We start from the raw sequence: 19728 nt of genomic DNA, 5'->3' as shown, positions 1-19728 counted from the left end.
GATCAATCACTCCATAAAAAAATCCATTGTACCAGGGGCATCATTTGCTGGTCCCCAGCCTGTGTCACTAGCCTCCTTTACACCCCTGGGGAAATTCCAAATCACAGTCGTCACAGAAGTGTGTTTTTAGAGCTTTGTAGGATATACATGGAGCTGACATTCGTTGAGAATGCCTATGGTAGAGAGGGTCTGAAAAGAATCAGGGCTCTTTGCCTTGCGGCCAGGAAGAGAATGCCTGCCCAGAAAAACAATCCTGCCTTGGCTCCAGTGGCCTGATGGAAGGGAGGTCAATAGAGTGGCCTCTGTAAGGCACAGGGGTAGGGAACGCTTTGTGGGCCCTGTCCTTCAGTAGATGTCCTTCGAGATGTCCCTAAGTCCGATATGCAAAGAAGTTGCCTCGGCCCACCGTGAGCTCTAGGGTGTGCCAGGTGGCCCTTCCTCAAAGCCCCTTCATGATGGATGTGGGTCTCATGCCTTGTGTCACAGTGTGACCTTGAAGGTCTTCCCCCGCCCATCCGACCTAGTCTGTATGGGAGGTGCTAGGATCCAACTAGGCGGGACAGTCAAGTGGAGGGTAACTTGTTCTATCCCTGTGCCATGAACCAGAAAAGTCTGGGCTTCTTGACTCTACCTATGGGTATTGCGCTGCAGTCCCTGAGCAGTGGCTCCTGTCCAAATTCCTTGGAATTGTCCAGGACAGTGTATACATTTGGAATTGCCATTCTGCACCCATAGGTCAGAAGGGTAGAAGATTGCCTCCATCAGGCCAGAGCCTAGAGGCATTGCTTCTAAGCTGGAAAGGTTCTTGGGGTGTCAGAGGCTTTAGAAGGTGAGGGCACACGATGTTTAGAGATTCCCAGCCCTTGGGTTGATATTTCCAATTACCTGAAATGTGCCAGGATGCTTCGGGCTGGGAAACGGCATCCCAGGTCACTGAAAGACAGCACAGGAGACAGGGACATGAGCAGCGTGTTGGGCGCTAAAGCCTTGCATGAGGCTAGAGAGTCACACCAGGTGCTTTGGAATGGAGCCCTCAGGGCTCTCCTAGGTATGTGCACCTGGATAGCTTGGATTCCCCAGGAGGGGAAACAGGGCTTTGGGAAGCAGGGCCTGAGAATTGGGCCTCAAGGAAGCCACAAGGAGACGAGGCACCTGTTTCTCTCCTGCCCTGCAGCTTGGGCCTCAGCGTAATCCTATTGAGCATGATTTTTATGTCATCATCTCTCTTCGTGACATAGGTTTGTCATCATAGACCCAGGTTTCCGGAGAGCACAGCGACACATGCGTTTAGGACACAAACAACATTGCTTACCAGGGCTGCCATTGCTGAAGAGGGCCTTGGCCATGAGAAGGTTAGGCCCAAAGGACAGCTGGGCCTGGTGAACTCTGCTTCAACGGAAGCAGCAGAATGAGTTCTCTTCTTCCTAAGGGAACCTTTTTGAGAGGAAGAAAGGGGAGGATGTCAGGGCACTCTTTTGATGGGCTACTGATGACACTGCTCGGTCTGCGGGATGGGACCATGGTCTGAACGCATGACAAGGTTTAGGAAATCTCGGGCCCTTGGAAAATCAAATGGTGAGTCCTGCCACACAGTAAGGCATAGTTTCCTGTCTTGCATGTCCAAATTTTATGTGAGTTTTTCAGCAAAGGCACCTTTCTCCTCGTGCTCTGACTTTTAGACTTAGACTGATGACAATTGTCAAGACACTATACAGGGCTAATTACATCTTTTTTCCTTGTGATTCCTGCCTTGGCCCCACCAAGTCAGAGAACTCTCATCAGTTCTCCATGGTAGAGAACCATATATATATATACAAATGCATAAATAAATAAATAAATAAATAAATAAATACATAAATAAATAATATATGTATATATGTATCTAATGGCTTATACCCATAGATAAATCACTCCATAAAATATCAATTGTACCAGGGGCGTCATTTGCTGGTCCCCAGCCTGTGTCACTAGCCTCCTTTACACCCGTGGGGAAATTCCAAATCACAGTCGTCACAGAAGTGTGTTTTTAGAGCTTTGTAGGATATACATGGAGCTGACATTCGTTGAGAATGCCTACGGTAGAGAGGGTCTGAAAACAATCAGGGCTCTTGGCCTTTTGGCCAGGAAGAGAAAGCCTGCCCCAAAAAACAATCCTGCCTTGGCTCCAGTGGCCTGATGGAAGGGAGGTCAATAGAGTGGCCTCTGTAAGGCACAGGGGTAGGGAACGCTTTGTGGGCCCTGTCCTTCAGTAGATGTCCTTGGAGATGTCCCTAAGTCCGATATGCCCAAGAAGTTGCCTCGGCCCACCGAGAGCTCTAGTGTGTGCCAGGTGGCCCTTCCTCAAAGCCCCTTCATGATGGATGTGGGTCTCATGCCTTGTGTCACAGTGTGACCTTGAAGGTCTTCCCCCGCCCATCCGACCTAGTCTGTATGGGAGGTGCTAGGATCCAACTACGCGGGACAGTCAAGTGGAGGGTAACTTGTTCTATCCCTGTGCCATGAACCAGAAACGTCTGGGCCTCCTGACTCTACCTATGGGTATTGCGCTGCAGTCCCTGAGCAGTGGCTCCTGTCCAATTTCCTTGGAATTGTCCAGGACAGTGTATACATTTGGAATTGCCATTCTGCACCCATAGGTCAGAAGGGTAGAAGATTGCCTCCATCAGGCCAGAGCCTGGAGGCCTTGCTTCTAAGCTGGAAAGGTTCTTGGGGTGTCAGAGGATTTAGAAGTTGAGGGCACACGATGTTTAGAGATTCCCAGCCCTTGGGTTGATATTTCCAATTACCTGAAATGTGCCAGGATGCTTCGGGCTGGGAAACGGCATCCCAGGTCACTGAAAGACAGCACAGGAGACAGGGACATGAGCAGCGTGTTGGGCGCTAAAGCCTTGCATGAGGCTAGAGAGTCACACCAGGTGCTTTGGAATGGAGCCCTCAGGGCTCTCCTAGGTATGTGCACCTGGATATCTTGGATTCCCCAGGAGGGGAATCAGGGCTTTGGGAAGCAGGGCCTGAGAATTGGGCCTCAAGGAAGCCACAAGGAGACGAGGCACCTGTTTCTCTCCTGCCCTGCAGCTTGGGCCTCAGCGTAATCCTATTGAGCATGATTTTTATGTCATCATCTCTCTTCGTGACATAGGTTTGTCATCATAGACCCAGGTTTCCGGAGAGCACAGCGACACATGCGTTTAGGACACAAACAACATTGCTTACCAGGGCTGCCATTGCTGAAGAGGGACTTGGCCGTGAGAAGGTTAGGCCCAAAGGACAGCTGGGCCTGGTGAACTCTGCTTCAAGGGAAGCAGCAGAATGAGTTCTCTTCTTCCTAAGGGAACCTTTTTGGGAGGAAGAAAGGGGAGGATATCAGGGCACTCTTGAGGTGGGCCACTGATGACACTGCTCGGTCTGCGGGATGGGACCATGGTCTGAACGCATGACAAGGTGTAGGAAATCTCGGGCCCTTGGAAAATCAAATGGTGAGTCCTGCCACACAGTAAGGCATAGTTTCCTGTCTTGCATGCCCAAATTTTAATGTGAGTTTTTCAGTAAAGGCACATTTCCCCTCGTGCTCTGACTTTTAGACTTAGACTGATGACAATTGTCAAGACACTATACAGGGCTAATTACATCTTTTTTCCTTGTGATTATTGCCTTGGCCCCACCCAGTCAGAGAACTCTCATCAGTTCTCCATGGTAGAGAACCATATATATATATACAAATGCATAAATAAATAAATAAATAAATAAATAAATAAATAATATATGTATATATGTATCTAATGGCTGATATCCACAGATCAATCACTCCATAAAAAAATCCATCGTACCAGGGGCATCATTTGCTGGTCCCCAGCCTGTGTCACTAGCCTCCTTTACACCCCTGGGGAAATTCCAAATCACAGTCGTCACAGAAGTGTGTTTTTAGAGCTTTGTAGGATATACATGGAGCTGACATTCGTTGAGAATGCTTACGGTAGAGAGGGTCTGAAAAGAATCAGGGCTCTTGGCCTTGCGGCCAGGAAGAGAATGCCTGCCCCGAAAAACAATCCTGCCTTGGCTCCAGTGGCCTGATGGAAGGGAGGTCAATAGAGTGGCCTCTGTAAGGCACAGGGGTAGGGAACGCTTTGTGGGCCCTGTCCTTCAGTAGATGTCCTTGGAGATGTCCCTAAGTCCGATATGCCCAAGAAGTTGCCTCGGCCCACCGTGAGCTCTAGGGTGTGCCAGGTGGCCCTTCCTCAAAGCCACTTCATGATGGATGTGGGTCTCATGCCTTGTGTCACAGTGTGACCTTGAAGGTCTTCCCCCGCCCATCCGACCTAGTCTGTATGGGAGGTGCTAGGATCCAACTACGCGGGACAGTCAAGTGGGGGGTAACTTGTTCTATCCCTGTGCCATGAACCAGAAAAGTCTGGGCCCCCTGACTCTATTTATGGGTATTGCGCTGCAGTCCCTGATCAGTGGCTCCTGTCCAAATTCCTTGGAATTGTCCAGGACAGTGTATACATTTGGAATTGCCATTCTGCACCCATAGGTCAGAAGAGTAGAAGATTGCCTCCATCAGGCCAGAGCCTGGAGGCCTTGCTTCTAAGCTGGAAAGGTTCTTGGGGTGTCAGAGGCTTTAGAAGGCGAGGGCACACGATGTTTAGAGATTCCCAGCCCTTGGGTTGATATTTCCAATTACCTGAAATGTGCCAGGATGCTTCGGGCTGTGAAACGGCATCCCAGGTCACTGAAAGACAGCACAGGAGACAGGGACATGAGCAGCTTGTTGGGCACTAAAGCCTTGCATGAGGCTAGAGAGTCACACCAGGTGCTTTGGAATGGAGCCCTCAGGGCTCTCCTAGGTATGTGCACCTGGATAGCTTGGATTCCCCAGGAGGGGAAACAGGGCTTTGGGAAGCAGGGCCTGAGAATTGGGCCTCAAGGAAGCCACAAAGAGACGAGGCACCTGTTTCTCTCCTGCCCTGCAGCTTGGGCCTCAGCGTAATCCTATTGAGCATGATTTTTATGTCATCATCTCTCTTCGTGACATAGGTTTGTCATCATAGACCCAGGTTTCCGGAGAGCACAGCGACACATGCGTTTAGGACACAAACAACATTGCTTACCAGGGTTGCCTTTGATGAAGAGGGATTGGCCGTGAGAAGGTTAGGCCCAAAGGACAGCTGGGCCTGGTGAACTCTGCTTCAAGGGAAGCAGCAGAATGAGTTCTCTTCTTCCTAAGGGAACCTTTTCGGGAAGAAGAAAGGGGAGGATATCAGGGCACTCTTGAGGTGGGCCACTGATGACACTGCTCGGTCTGCGGAATGGGACCATGGTCTGAACGCATGACAAGGTTTAGGAAATCTCGGGCCATTGGAAAATCAAATGGTGAGTCCTGCCACACAGTAAGGCATAGTTTCCTGTCTTGCATGCCCAAATTTTAATGTGAGTTTTTCAGTAAAGGCACCTTTCCCCTCGTGCTCTGACTTTTAGACTTAGACAGATGACAATTGTCAAGACACTATACAGGGCTAATTACATCTTTTTTCCTTGTGATTCCTGCCTTGGCCCCACCAAGTCAGAGAACTCTCATCAGTTCTCCATGGTAGAGAACCATATATATATATACAAATGCATAAATAAATAAATAAATAAATAATATATGTATATATGTATCTAATGGCTGATACTCACAGATCAATCACTCCATAAAAAAATCCATTGTACCAGGGGCATCATTTGCTGGTCCCCAGCCTGTGTCACTAGCCTCCTTTACACCCCTGGGGAAATTCCAAATCACAGTCGTCACAGAAGTGTGTTTTTAGAGCTTTGTAGGATATACATGGAGCTGACATTCGTTGAGAATGCCTACGGTAGAGAGGGTCTGAAAAGAATCAGGGCTCTTGGCCTTGCGGCCAGGAAGAGAATGCCTGCCCCGAAAAACAATCCTGCCTTGGCTCCAGTGGCCTGATGGAAGGGAGGTCAATAGAGTGGCCTCTGTAAGGCACAGGGGTAGGGAACGCTTTGTGGGCCCTGTCCTTCAGTAGATGTCCTTCGAGATGTCCCTAAGTCCGATATGCCCAAGAAGTTGCCTCGGCCCACCGTGAGCTCTAGGGTGTGCCAGATGGCCCTTCCTCAAAGCCCCTTCATGATGGATGTGGGTCTCATGCCTTGTGTCACAGTGTGACCTTGAAGGTCTTCCCCCGCCCATCCGACCTAGTCTGTATGGGAGGTGCTAGGATCCAACTAGGCGGGACAGTCAAGTGGAGGGTAACTTGTTCTATCCCTGTGCCATGAACCAGAACAGTCTGGGCCTCCTGACTCTTCCTATGGGTATTGCGCTGCAGTCCCTGATCAGTGGCTCCTGTCCAAATTCCTTGGAATTGTCCAGGACAGTGTATACATTTGGAATTGCCATTCTGCACCCATAGGTCAGAAGGGTAGAAGATTGCCTCCATCAGGCCAGAGCCTGGAGGCCTTGCTTATAAGCTGGAAAGGTTCTTGGGGTGTCAGAGGCTTTAGAAGGCGAGGGCACACGATGTTTAGAGATTCCCAGCCCTTGGGTTGATATTTCCAATTACCTGAAATGTGCCAGGATGCTTCGGGCTGTGAAACGGCATCCCAGGTCACTGAAAGACAGCACAGGAGACAGGGACATGAGCAGCTTGTTGGGCACTAAAGCCTTGCATGAGGCTAGAGAGTCACACCAGGTGCTTTGGAATGGAGCCCTCAGGGCTCTCCTAGGTATGTGCACCTGGATAGCTTGGATTCCCCAGGAGGGGAAACAGGGCTTTGGGAAGCAGGGCCTGAGAATTGGGCCTCAAGGAAGCCACAAAGAGACGAGGCACCTGTTTCTCTCCTGCCCTGCAGCTTGGGCCTCAGCGTAATCCTATTGAGCATGATTTTTATGTCATCATCTCTCTTCGTGACATAGGTTTGTCATCATAGACCCAGGTTTCCGGAGAGCACAGCGACACATGCGTTTAGGACACAAACAACATTGCTTACCAGGGTTGCCATTGATGAAGAGGGATTGGCCGTGAGAAGGTTAGGCCCAAAGGACAGCTGGGCCTGGTGAACTCTGCTTCAAGGGAAGCAGCAGAATGAGTTCTCTTCTTCCTAAGGGAACCTTTTCGGGAAGAAGAAAGGGGAGGATATCAGGGCACTCTTGAGGTGGGCCACTGATGACACTGCTCGGTCTGCGGAATGGGACCATGGTCTGAACGCATGACAAGGTTTAGGAAATCTCGGGCCATTGGAAAATCAAATGGTGAGTCCTGCCACACAGTAAGGCATAGTTTCCTGTCTTGCATGCCCAAATTTTAATGTGAGTTTTTCAGTAAAGGCACCTTTCCCCTCGTGCTCTGACTTTTAGACTTAGACAGATGACAATTGTCAAGACACTATACAGGGCTAATTACATCTTTTTTCCTTGTGATTCCTGCCTTGGCCCCACCAAGTCAGAGAACTCTCATCAGTTCTCCATGGTAGAGAACCATATATATATATACAAATGCATAAATAAATAAATAAATAAATAAATACATAAATAAATAATATATGTATATATGTATCTAATGGCTGATACTCACAGATCAATCACTCCATAAAAAAATTCCATTGTACCAGGGGCATCATTTGCTGGTCCCCAGCCTGTGTCACTAGCCTCCTTTACACCCCTGGGGAAATTCCAAATCACAGTCGTCACAGAAGTGTGTTTTTAGAGCTTTGTAGGATATACATGGAGCTGACATTCGTTGAGAATGCCTACGGTAGAGAGGGTCTGAAAAGAATCAGGGCTCTTGGCCTTGCGGCCAGGAAGAGAATGCCTGCCCCGAAAAACAATCCTGCCTTGGCTCCAGTGGCCTGATGGAAGGGAGGTCAATAGAGTGGCCTCTGTAAGGCACAGGGGTAGGGAACGCTTTGTGGGCCCTGTCCTTCAGTAGATGTCCTTCGAGATGTCCCTAAGTCCGATATGCCCAAGAAGTTGCCTCGGCCCACCGTGAGCTCTAGGGTGTGCCAGATGGCCCTTCCTCAAAGCCCCTTCATGATGGATGTGGGTCTCATGCCTTGTGTCACAGTGTGACCTTGAAGGTCTTCCCCCGCCCATCCGACCTAGTCTGTATGGGAGGTGCTAGGATCCAACTAGGCGGGACAGTCAAGTGGAGGGTAACTTGTTCTATCCCTGTGCCATGAACCAGAACAGTCTGGGCCTCCTGACTCTTCCTATGGGTATTGCGCTGCAGTCCCTGATCAGTGGCTCCTGTCCAAATTCCTTGGAATTGTCCAGGACAGTGTATACATTTGGAATTGCCATTCTGCACCCATAGGTCAGAAGGGTAGAAGATTGCCTCCATCAGGCCAGAGCCTAGAGGCCTTGCTTCTAAGCTGGAAAGGTTCTTGGGGTGTCAGAGGCTTTAGAAGGCGAGGGCACACGATGTTTAGAGATTCCCAGCCCTTGGGTTGATATTTCCAATTACCTGAAATGTGCCAGGATGCTTCGGGCTGGGAAACGGCATCCCAGGTCACTGAAAGACAGCACAGGAGACAGGGACATGAGCAGCGTGTTGGGCGCTAAAGCCTTGCATGAGGCTAGAGAGTCACACCAGGTGCTTTGGAATGGAGCCCTCAGGGCTCTCCTAGGTATGTGCACCTGGATAGCTTGGATTCCCCAGGAGGGGAAACAGGGATTTGGGAAGCAGGGCCTGAGAATTGGGCCTCAAGGAAGCCACAAGGAGACGAGGCACCTGTTTCTCTCCTGCCCTGCAGCTTGGGCCTCAGCGTAATCCTATTGAGCATGATTTTTATGTCATCATCTCTCTTCGTGACATAGGTTTGTCATCATAGACCCAGGTTTCCGGAGAGCACAGCGACACATGCGTTTAGGACACAAACAACATTGCTTACCAGGGCTGCCATTGCTGAAGAGGGACTTGGCCGTGAGAAGGTTAGGCCCAAAGGACAGCTGGGCCTGGTGAACTCTGCTTCAAGGGAAGCAGCAGAATGAGTTCTCTTCTTCCTAAGGGAACCTTTTCAGGAAGAAGAAAGGGGAGGATATCAGGGCACTCTTGAGGTGGGCCACTGATGACACTGCTCGGTCTGCGGAATGGGACCATGGTCTGAACGCATGACAAGGTTTAGGAACTCTCGGTCCCTTGGAAAATCAAATGGTGAGTCCTGCCACACAGTAAGGCATAGTTTCCTGTCTTGCATGCCCAAATTTTAATGTGAGTTTTTCAGTAAAGGCACCTTTCCCCTCGTGCTCTGACTTTTAGACTTAGACTGATGACAATTGTCAAGACACTATACAGGGCTAATTACATCTTTTTTCCTTGTGATTCCTGCCTTGGCCCCACCAAGTCAGAGAACTCTCATCAGTTCTCCATGGTAGAGAACCATATATATATATATACAAATGCATAAATAAATAAATAAATAAATAAATACATAAATAAATAATATATGTATATATGTATCTAATGGCTGATACCCATAGATAAATCACTCCATAAAAAAATCCATTGTACCAGGGGCATCATTTGCTGGTCCCCAGCCTGTGTCACTAGCCTCCTTTACACCCCTGGGGAAATTCCAAATCACAGTGGTCACAGAAGTGTGTTTTTAGAGCTTTGTAGGATATACATGGAGCTGACATTCGTTGAGAATGCCTACGGTAGAGAGGGTCTGAAAACAATCAGGGCTCTTGGCCTTGCGGCCAGGAAGAGAATGCCTGCCCCGAAAAACAATCCTGCCTTGGCTCCAGTGGCCTGATGGAAGGGAGGTCATTAGAGTGGCCTCTGTAAGGCACAGGGGTAGGGAACGCTTTGTGGGCCCTGTCCTTCAGTAGATGTCCTTCGAGATGTCCCTAAGTCCGATATGCCCAAGAAGTTGCCTCGGCCCACCGTGAGCTCTAGGGTGTGCCAGATGGCCCTTCCTCAAAGCCCCTTCATGATGGATGTGGGTCTCATGCCTTGTGTCACAGTGTGACCTTGAAGGTCTTCCCCCGCCCATCCGACCTAGTCTGTATGGGAGGTGCTAGGATCCAACTAGGCGCGACAGTCAAGTGGAGGGTAACTTGTTCTATCCCTGTGCCATGAACCAGAAAAGTCTGGGCCTCCTGACTCTACCTATGGGTATTGCGCTGCAGTCCCTGATCAGTGGCTCCTGTCCAAATTCCTTGGAATTGTCCAGGACAGTGAATACACTTGGAATTGCCATTCTGCTCCCATAGGTCAGAAGGGTAGAAGATTGCCTCCATCAGGCCAGAGCCTGGAGGCCTTGCTTCTAAGCTGGAAAGGTTCTTGGGGTGTCAGAGGCTTTAGAAGGCGAGGGCACACGATGTTTAGAGATTCCCAGCCCTTGGGTTGATATTTCCAATTACCTGAAATGTGCCAGGATGCTTCGGGCTGTGAAACGGCATCCCAGGTCACTGAAAGACAGCACAGGAGACAGGGACATGAGCAGCGTGTTGGGCACTAAAGCCTTGCATGAGGCTAGAGAGTCACACCAGGTGCTTTGGAATGGAGCCCTCAGGGCTCTCCTAGGTATGTGCACCTGGATAGCTTGGATTCCCCAGGAGGGGAAACAGGGCTTTGGGAAGCAGGGCCTGAGAATTGGGCCTCAAGGAAGCCACAAGGAGACGAGGCACCTGTTTCTCTCCTGCCCTGCAGCTTGGGCCTCAGCGTAATCCTATTGAGCATGATTTTTATGTCATCATCTCTCTTCGTGACATAGGTTTGTAATCATAGACCCAGGTTTCCGGAGAGCACAGCGACACATGCGTTTAGGACACAAACAATATTGCTTACCAGGGCTGCCATTGCTGAAGAGGGACTTGGCCGTGAGAAGGTTAGGCCCAAAGGACAGCTGGGCCTGGTGAACTCTGCTTCAAGGGAAGCAGCAGAATGAGTTCTCTTCTTCCTAAGGGAACCTTTTCGGGAAGAAGAAAGGGGAGGATATCAGGGCACTCTTGAGGTGGGCCACTGATGACACTGCTCGGTCTGCGGGATGGGACCATGGTCTGAACGCATGACAAGGTTTAGGAAATCTCGGGCCCGTGGAAAATCAAATGGTGAGTCCTGCCACACAGTAAGGCATAGTTTCCTGTCTTGCATGCCCAAATTTTAATGTGAGTTTTTCAGTAAAGGCACCTTTCCCCTCGTGCTCTGACTTTTAGACTTAGACTGATGACAATTGTCAAGACACTATACAGGGCTAATTACATCTTTTTTCCTTGTGATTCCTGCCTTGGCCCCACCAAGTCAGAGAACTCTCATCAGTTCTCCATGGTAGAGAACCATATATATATATATACAAATGCATAAATAAATAAATAAATACATAAATAAATAATAAATGTATAAAAGTATCTAATGGCTGATATCCATAGATAAATCACTCCATAAAAAAATCCATTGTACCAGGGGCGTCATTTGCTGGTCCCCAGCCTGTGTCACTAGCCTCCTTTACACCCCTGGGGAAATTCCAAATCACAGTGGTCACAGAAGTGTGTTTTTAGAGCTTTGTAGGATATACATGGAGCTGACATTCGTTGAGAATGCCTACGGTAGAGAGGGTCTGAAAACAATCAGGGCTCTTGGCCTTGCGGCCAGGAAGAGAATGCCTGCCCCGAAAAACAATCCTGCCTTGGCTCCAGTGGCCTGATGGAAGGGAGGTCAATAGAGTGGCCTCTGTAAGGCACAGGGGTAGGGAACGCTTTGTGGGCCCTGTCCTTCAGTAGATGTCCTTCGAGATGTCCCTAAGTCCGATATGCCCAAGAAGTTGCCTCGGCCCACCGTGAGCTCTAGGATGTGTCAGATGGCCCTTCCTCAAAGCCCCTTCATGATGGGTGTGGGTCTCATGCCTTGTGTCACAGTGTGACCTTGAAGGTCTTCCCCCGCCCATCCGACCTAGTCTGTATGGGAGGTGCTAGGATCCAACTACGCGGGACAGTCAAGTGGAGGGTAACTTGTTCTATCCCTGTGCAATGAACCAGAAAAGTCTGGTCCTCCTGACTCTACCTATGGGTATTGCACTGCAGTCCCTGAGCAGTGGCTCCTGTCCAAATTCCTTGGAATTTTCCTGGACAGTGTATACATTTGGAATTGCCATTCTGCACCCATAGGTCAGAAGGGTAGAAAATTGCCTCCATCAGGCCAGAGCCTGGAGGCCTTGCTTCTAAGCTGGAAATGTTCTTGGGGTGTCAGAGGCTTTAGAAGGCGAGGGCACACGATGTTTAGAGATTCCCAGCCCTTGGGTTGATATTTCCAATTACCTGAAATGTGCCAGGATGCTTCGGGCTGTGAAACGGCATCCCAGGTCACTGAAAGACAGCACAGGAGACAGGGACATGAGCAGCGTGTTGGGCGCTAAAGCCTGGCATGAGGCTAGAGAGTCACACCAGGTGCTTTGGAATGGAGCCCTCAGGGCTCTCCTAGGTATGTGCACCTGGATAGCTTGGATTCCCCAGGAGGGGAAACAGGGCTTTGGGAAGCAGGGCCTGAGAATTGGGCCTCAAGGAAGCCACAAGGAGACGAGGCACCTGTTTCTCTCCTGCCCTGCAGCTTGGGCCTCAGCGTAATCCTATTGAGCATGATTTTTATGTCATCATCTCTCTTCGTGACATAGGTTTGTCATCATAGACCCAGGTTTCCGGAGAGCACAGCGACACATGCGTTTAGGACACAAACAACATTGCTTACCAGGGCTGCCATTGCTGAAGAGGGCCTTGGCCATGAGAAGGTTAGGCCCAAAAGACAGCTGGACCTGGTGAACTCTGTTCCAAGGGAAGCAGCAGAATGAGTTCTCTTCTTCCTAAGGGAACCTTTTCGGGAGGAAGAAAGGGGAGGATGTCAGGGCACTCTTGAGATGGGCCACTGATGACGCTGCTCGGTCTGCAGGATGGGACCATGGTCTGAACGCATGACAAGGTTTAGGAAATCTCGGGCCCTTGGAAAATCAAATGGTGAGTCCTGCCACACAGTAAGGCATAGTTTCCTTTCTTGCATGCCCAAATTTTAATGTGAGTTTTTCAGTAAAGGCACCTTTCCCCTCGTGCTCTGACTTTTAGACTTAGACTGATGACAATTGTCAAGACACTATACAGGGCTAATTACATCTTTTTTCCTTGTGATTCCGGCCTGGCCCCACCATGTCAGAGAACTCTCATCAGTTCTCCATGGTAGACAACCATATATATATATACAAATGCATAAATAAATAAATAAATAAATAAATAAATAAATAAATAATATATGTATATATGTATCTAATGGCTGATACCCACAGATAAATCACTCCATAAAAAAATCCATTGTACCAGGGGCGTCATTTGCTGGTCCCCAGCCTGTGTAACTAGCCTCCTTTACACCCCTGGGGAAATTCCAAATCACAGTGGTCACAGAAGTGTGTTTTTAGAGCTTTGTAGGATATACATGGAGCTGACATTCGTTGAGAATGCCTACGGTAGAGAGGGTCTGAAAACAATCAGGGCTCTTGGCCTTTTGGCCAGGAAGAGAATGCCTGCCCCGAAAAACAATCCTGCCTTGGCTCCAGTGGCCTGATGGAAGGGAGGTCAATAGAGTGGCCTCTGTAAGGCACAGGGGTAGGGAACGCTTTGTGGGCCCTGTCCTTCAGTAGATGTCCTTCGAGATGTCCCTAAGTCCGATATGCCCAAGAAGTTGCCTCGGCCCACCGTGAGCTCTAGGGTGTGCCAGATGGCCCTTCCTCAAAGCCCCTTCATGATGGATGTGGGTCTCATGCCTTGTGTCACAGTGTGACCTTGAAGGTCTTCCCCTGCCCATCCGACCTAGTCTGTATGGGAGGTGCTAGGATCCAACTAGGCGGGACAGTCAAGTGGAGGGTAACTTGTTCTATCCCTGTGCCATGAACCAGAAAAGTCTGGGCCTCCTGACTCTACCTATTTGTATTGAGCTGCAGTCCCTGATCAGTGGCTCCTGTCCAAATTCCTTGGAATTGTCCAGGACAGTGTATACATTTGGAATTGCCATTCTGCACCCATAGGTCAGAAGGGTAGAAGATTGCCTCCATCAGGCCTGAGCCTGGAGGCCTTGCTTCTAAGGTGGAAAGGTTCTTGGGGTGTCAGAGGCTTTAGAAGGCGAGGGCACACGATGTTTAGAGATTCCCAGCCCTTGGGTTGATATTTCCAATTACCTGAAATGTGCCAGGATGCTTCGGGCTGGGAAACGGCATCCCAGGTCACTGAAAGACAGCACAGGAGACAGGGACATGAGCAGCGTGTTGGGCGCTAAAGCCTTGCATGAGGCTAGAGAGTCACACCAGGTGCTTTGGAATGGAGCCCTCAGGGCTCTCCTAGGTATGTGCACCTGGATAGCTTGGATTCCCCAGGAGGGGAAACAGGGCTTTGGGAAGCAGGGCCTGAGAATTGGGCCTCAAGGAAGCCACAAGGAGACGAGGCACCTGTTTCTCTCCTGCCCTGCAGCTTGGGCCTCAGCGTAATCCTATTGAGCATGATTTTTATGTCATCATCTCTCTTCGTGACATAGGTTTGTCATCATAGACCCAGGTTTCCGGAGAGCACAGCGACACATGCGTTTAGGACACAAACAACATTGCTTACCAGGGCTGCCATTGCTGAAGAGGGCCTTGGCCGTGAGAAGGTTAGGCCCAAAGGACAGCTGGGCCTGGTGAACTCTGCTTCAAGGGAAGCAGCAGAATGAGTTCTCTTCTTCCTAAGGGAACCTTTTCGGGAGGAAGAAAGGGGAGGATGTCAGGGCACTCTTGAGATGGGCCACTGATGACACTGCTCGGTCTGCGGGATGGGACCATGGTCTGAACGCATGACAAGGTTTAGGAAATCTCGGGCCCTTGGAAAATCAAATGGTGAGTCCTGCCACTCAGTAAGGCATAGTTTCCTGTCTTGCATGCCCAAATTTTAATGTGAGTTTTTCAGTAAAGGCACCTTTCCCCTCATGCTCTGACTTTTAGACTTAGACTGATGACAATTGTCAAGACACTATACAGGGCTAATTACATCTTTTTTCCTTGTGATTCCTGCCTTGGCCCCACCAAGTCAGAGAACTCTCATCAGTTCTCCATGTTAGAGAACCATATATATATATACAAATGCATAAATAAATAAATAAATAAATAAATACATAAATAAATAATACATGTATATATGTATCTACTGGCTGATACCCATAGATAAATCACTCAATAAAAAAATCCATTGTACCAGGGGCATCATTTGCTGGTCCCCAGCCTGTGTCACTAGCCTCCTTTACACCCCTGGGGAAATTCCAAATCACAGTGGTCACAGAAGTATGTTTTTAGAGCTTTGTAGGATATACATGGAGCTGACATTCGTTGAGAATGCCTACGGTAGAGAGGGTCTGAAAACAATCAGGGCTCTTGGCCTTGCGGCCAGGAAGAGAATGCCTGCCCCGAAAAACAATCCTGCCTTGGCTCCAGTGGCCTGATGGAAGGGAGATCAATAGAGTGGCCTCTGTAAGGCACAGGGGTAGGGAACGCTTTGTGGGCCCTGTCCTTCAGTAGATGTCCGTCGAGATGTCCCTAAGTCCGATATGCCCAAGAAGTTGCCTCGGCCCACCGTGAGCTCTAGGATGTGTCAGATGGCCCTTCCTCAAAGCCCCTTCATGATGGGTGTGGGTCTCATGCCTTGTGTCACAGTGTGACCTTGAAGGTCTTCCCCCGCCCATCCGACCTAGTCTGTATGGGAGGTGCTAGGATCCAACTACGCGGGACAGTCAAGTGGAGGGTAACTTGTTCTATCCCTGTGCCATGAACCAGAAAAGTCTGGTCCTCCTGACTCTACCTATGGGTATTGCACTGCAGTCCCTGAGCAGTGGCTCCTGTCCAAATTCCTTGGAATTGTCCTGGACAGTGTATACATTTGGAATTGCCATTCTGCACCCATAGGTCAGAAGGGTAGAAAATTGCCTCCATCAGGCCAGAGCCTGGAGGCCTTGCTTCTAAGCTGGAAATGTTCTTGGGGTGTCAGAGGCTTTAGAAGGCGAGGGCACACGATGTTTAGAGATTCCCAGCCCTTGGGTTGATATTTCCAATTACCTGAAATGTGCCAGGATGCTTCGGGCTGTGAAACGGCATCCCAGGTCACTGAAAGACAGCACAGGAGACAGGGACATGAGCAGCGTGTTGGGCGCTAAAGCCTTGCATGAGGCTAGAGAGTCACACCAGGTGCTTTGGAATGGAGCCCTCAGGGCTCTCCTAGGTATGTGCACCTGGATAGCTTGGATTCCCCAGGAGGGGAAACAGGGCTTTGGGAAGCAGGGCCTGAGAATTGGGCCTCAAGGAAGCCACAAGGAGACGAGGCACCTGTTTCTCTCCTGCCCTGCAGCTTGGGCCTCAGCGTAATCCTATTGAGCATGATTTTTATGTCATCATCTCTCTTCGTGACATAGGTTTGTCATCATAGACCCAGGTTTCCGGAGAGCACAGCGACACATGCGTTTAGGACACAAACAACATTGCTTACCAGGGCTGCCATTGCTGAAGAGGGCCTTGGCCATGAGAAGGTTAGGCCCAAAAGACAGCTGGACCTGGTGAACTCTGTTCCAAGGGAAGCAGCAGAATGAGTTCTCTTCTTCCTAAGGGAACCTTTTCGGGAGGAAGAAAGGGGAGGATGTCAGGGCACTCTTGAGATGGGCCACTGATGACGCTGCTCGGTCTGCAGGATGGGACCATGGTCTGAACGCATGACAAGGTTTAGGAAATCTCGGGCCCTTGGAAAATCAAATGGTGAGTCCTGCCACACAGTAAGGCATAGTTTCCTTTCTTGCATGCCCAAATTTTAATGTGAGTTTTTCAGTAAAGGCACCTTTCCCCTCGTGCTCTGACTTTTAGACTTAGACTGATGACAATTGTCAAGACACTATACAGGGCTAATTACATCTTTTTTCCTTGTGATTCCGGCCTGGCCCCACCATGTCAGAGAACTCTCATCAGTTCTCCATGGTAGACAACCATATATATATATACAAATGCATAAATAAATAAATAAATAAATAAATAAATAAATAAATAATATATGTATATATGTATCTAATGGCTGATACCCACAGATAAATCACTCCATAAAAAAATCCATTGTACCAGGGGCGTCATTTGCTGGTCCCCAGCCTGTGTAACTAGCCTCCTTTACACCCCTGGGGAAATTCCAAATCACAGTGGTCACAGAAGTGTGTTTTTAGAGCTTTGTAGGATATACATGGAGCTGACATTCGTTGAGAATGCCTACGGTAGAGAGGGTCTGAAAACAATCAGGGCTCTTGGCCTTTTGGCCAGGAAGAGAATGCCTGCCCCGAAAAACAATCCTGCCTTGGCTCCAGTGGCCTGATGGAAGGGAGGTCAATAGAGTGGCCTCTGTAAGGCACAGGGGTAGGGAACGCTTTGTGGGCCCTGTCCTTCAGTAGATGTCCTTCGAGATGTCCCTAAGTCCGATATGCCCAAGAAGTTGCCTCGGCCCACCGTGAGCTCTAGGGTGTGCCAGATGGCCCCTCCTCAAAGCCCCTTCATGATGGATGTGGGTCTCATGCCTTGTGTCACAGTGTGACCTTGAAGGTCTTCCCCCGCCCATCCGACCTAGTCTGTATGGGAGGTGCTAGGATCCAACTAGGCGGGACAGTCAAGTGGAGGGTAACTTGTTCTATCCCTGTGCCATGAACCAGAAAAGTCTGGGCCTCCTGACTCTACCTATTTGTATTGAGCTGCAGTCCCTGATCAGTGGCTCCTGTCCAAATTCCTTGGAATTGTCCAGGACAGTGTATACATTTGGAATTGCCATTCTGCACCCATAGGTCAGAAGGGTAGATGATTGCCTCCATCAGGCCTGAGCCTGGAGGCCTTGCTTCTAAGGTGGAAAGGTTCTTGGGGTGTCAGAGGCTTTAGAAGGCGAGGGCACACGATGTTTAGAGATTCCCAGCCCTTGGGTTGATATTTCCAATTACCTGAAATGTGCCAGGATGCTTCGGGCTGTGAAACGGCATCCCAGGTCACTGAAAGACAGCACAGGAGACAGGGACATGAGCAGCGTGTTGGGCGCTAAAGCCTGGCATGAGGCTAGAGAGTCACACCAGGTGCTTTGGAATGGAGCCCTCAGGGCTCTCCTAGGTATGTGCACCTGGATAGCTTGGATTCCCCAGGAGGGGAAACAGGGCTTTGGGAAGCAGGGCCTGAGAATTGGGCCTCAAGGAAGCCACAAGGAGACGAGGCACCTGTTTCTCTCCTGCCCTGCAGCTTGGGCCTCAGCGTAATCCTATTGAGCATGATTTTTATGTCATCATCTCTCTTCGTGACATAGGTTTGTCATCATAGACCCAGGTTTCCGGAGAGCACAGCGACACATGCGTTTAGGACACAAACAACATTGCTTACCAGGGCTGCCATTGCTGAAGAGGGCCTTGGCCGTGAGAAGGTTAGGCCCAAAGGACAGCTGGGCCTGGTGAACTCTGCTTCAAGGGAAGCAGCAGAATGAGTTCTCTTCTTCCTAAGGGAACCTTTTCGGGAGGAAGAAAGGGGAGGATGTCAGGGCACTCTTGAGATGGGCCACTGATGACACTGCTCGGTCTGCGGGATGGGACCATGGTCTGAACGCATGACAAGGTTTAGGAAATCTCGGGCCCTTGGAAAATCAAATGGTGAGTCCTGCCACACAGTAAGGCATAGTTTCCTGTCTAGCATGGCCAAATTTTAATGTGAGTTTTTCAGTAAAGGCACCTTTCCCCTCGTGCTCTGACTTTTAGACTTAGACTGATGACAATTGTCAAGACACTATACAGGGCTAATTACATCTTTTTTCCTTGTGATTCCTGCCTTGGCCCCACCAAGTCAGAGAACTCTCATCAGTTCTCCATGGTAGAGAACCATATATATATATATATACAAATGCATAAATAAATAAATAAATACATAAATAAATAATAAATGTATAAAAGTATCTAATGGCTGATATCCATAGATAAATCACTCCATAAAAAAATCCATTGTACCAGGGGCGTCATTTGCTGGTCCCCAGCCTGTGTCACTAGCCTCCTTTACACCCCTGGGGAAATTCCAAATCACAGTGGTCACAGAAGTGTGTTTTTAGAGCTTTGTAGGATATACATGGAGCTGACATTCGTTGAGAATGCCTACGGTAGAGAGGGTCTGAAAACAATCAGGGCTCTTGGCCTTTTGGCCAGGAAGAGAATGCCTGACCCGAAAAACAATCCTGCCTTGGCTCCAGTGGCCTGATGGAAGGGAGGTCAATAGAGTGGCCTCTGTAAGGCACAGGGGTAGGGAACGCTTTGTGGGCCCTGTCCTTCAGTAGATGTCCTTCGAAATGTCCCTAAGTCCGATATGCCCAAGAAGTTGCCTCGGCCCACCGTGAGCTCTAGGGTGTGCCAGATGGCCCTTCCTCAAAGCCCCTTCATGATGGATGTGGGTCTCATGCCTTGTGTCACAGTGTGACCTTGAAGGTCTTCCCCCGCCCATCCGACCTAGTCTGTATGGGAGGTGCTAGGATCCAACTAGGCGCGACAGTCAAGTGGAGGGTAACTTGTTCTATCCCTGTGCCATGAACCAGAAAAGTCTGGGCCTCCTGACTCTACCTATGGGTATTGCGCTGCAGTCCCTGATCAGTGGCTCCTGTCCAAATTCCTTGGAATTGTCCAGGACAGTGTATACATTTGGAATTGCCATTCTGCACCCATAGGTCAGAAGGGTAGAAGATTGCCTCCATCAGGC

At 49.4% G+C, this 19728-nt stretch overlaps 10 non-coding genes across 10 annotated transcripts; all 10 read right to left on the bottom strand.

The window, feature by feature from the left end:
• Positions 1-1177: 1177 nt before the first annotated feature.
• On the bottom strand, positions 1178-1256 carry LOC131902958 (small nucleolar RNA SNORD115). Its single transcript, XR_009377225.1, has one exon. It is a non-coding gene; the product is annotated as a small nucleolar RNA SNORD115 (small nucleolar RNA).
• Positions 1257-3078: 1822 nt separating this feature from the next.
• LOC131902957 (small nucleolar RNA SNORD115) lies at positions 3079-3157 on the bottom strand. The gene has a single exon (XR_009377224.1). It is a non-coding gene; the product is annotated as a small nucleolar RNA SNORD115 (small nucleolar RNA).
• A 1816-nt stretch (positions 3158-4973) lies between these two features.
• Positions 4974-5052, bottom strand: LOC131902956 (small nucleolar RNA SNORD115). Its single transcript, XR_009377223.1, has one exon. It is a non-coding gene; the product is annotated as a small nucleolar RNA SNORD115 (small nucleolar RNA).
• A 1803-nt stretch (positions 5053-6855) lies between these two features.
• LOC131902955 (small nucleolar RNA SNORD115) lies at positions 6856-6934 on the bottom strand. Its single transcript, XR_009377222.1, has one exon. It is a non-coding gene; the product is annotated as a small nucleolar RNA SNORD115 (small nucleolar RNA).
• Positions 6935-8754: 1820 nt separating this feature from the next.
• LOC131902954 (small nucleolar RNA SNORD115) lies at positions 8755-8833 on the bottom strand. Its single transcript, XR_009377221.1, has one exon. It is a non-coding gene; the product is annotated as a small nucleolar RNA SNORD115 (small nucleolar RNA).
• Positions 8834-10655: 1822 nt separating this feature from the next.
• On the bottom strand, positions 10656-10734 carry LOC131903026 (small nucleolar RNA SNORD115). The gene has a single exon (XR_009377289.1). It is a non-coding gene; the product is annotated as a small nucleolar RNA SNORD115 (small nucleolar RNA).
• Positions 10735-12548: 1814 nt separating this feature from the next.
• Positions 12549-12627, bottom strand: LOC131902953 (small nucleolar RNA SNORD115). Its single transcript, XR_009377220.1, has one exon. It is a non-coding gene; the product is annotated as a small nucleolar RNA SNORD115 (small nucleolar RNA).
• A 1819-nt stretch (positions 12628-14446) lies between these two features.
• LOC131902952 (small nucleolar RNA SNORD115) lies at positions 14447-14525 on the bottom strand. The gene has a single exon (XR_009377219.1). It is a non-coding gene; the product is annotated as a small nucleolar RNA SNORD115 (small nucleolar RNA).
• A 1820-nt stretch (positions 14526-16345) lies between these two features.
• On the bottom strand, positions 16346-16424 carry LOC131902951 (small nucleolar RNA SNORD115). Its single transcript, XR_009377218.1, has one exon. It is a non-coding gene; the product is annotated as a small nucleolar RNA SNORD115 (small nucleolar RNA).
• A 1819-nt stretch (positions 16425-18243) lies between these two features.
• On the bottom strand, positions 18244-18322 carry LOC131902950 (small nucleolar RNA SNORD115). Its single transcript, XR_009377217.1, has one exon. It is a non-coding gene; the product is annotated as a small nucleolar RNA SNORD115 (small nucleolar RNA).
• Between the last annotated feature and the right edge of the window lie 1406 nt (positions 18323-19728).

This window comes from Peromyscus eremicus, chromosome 1, assembly GCF_949786415.1.
Source record: "Peromyscus eremicus chromosome 1, PerEre_H2_v1, whole genome shotgun sequence".
NCBI lineage: Eukaryota > Metazoa > Chordata > Mammalia > Rodentia > Cricetidae > Peromyscus > Peromyscus eremicus.
This window is presented reverse-complemented; position numbering and strand designations above follow the sequence as displayed.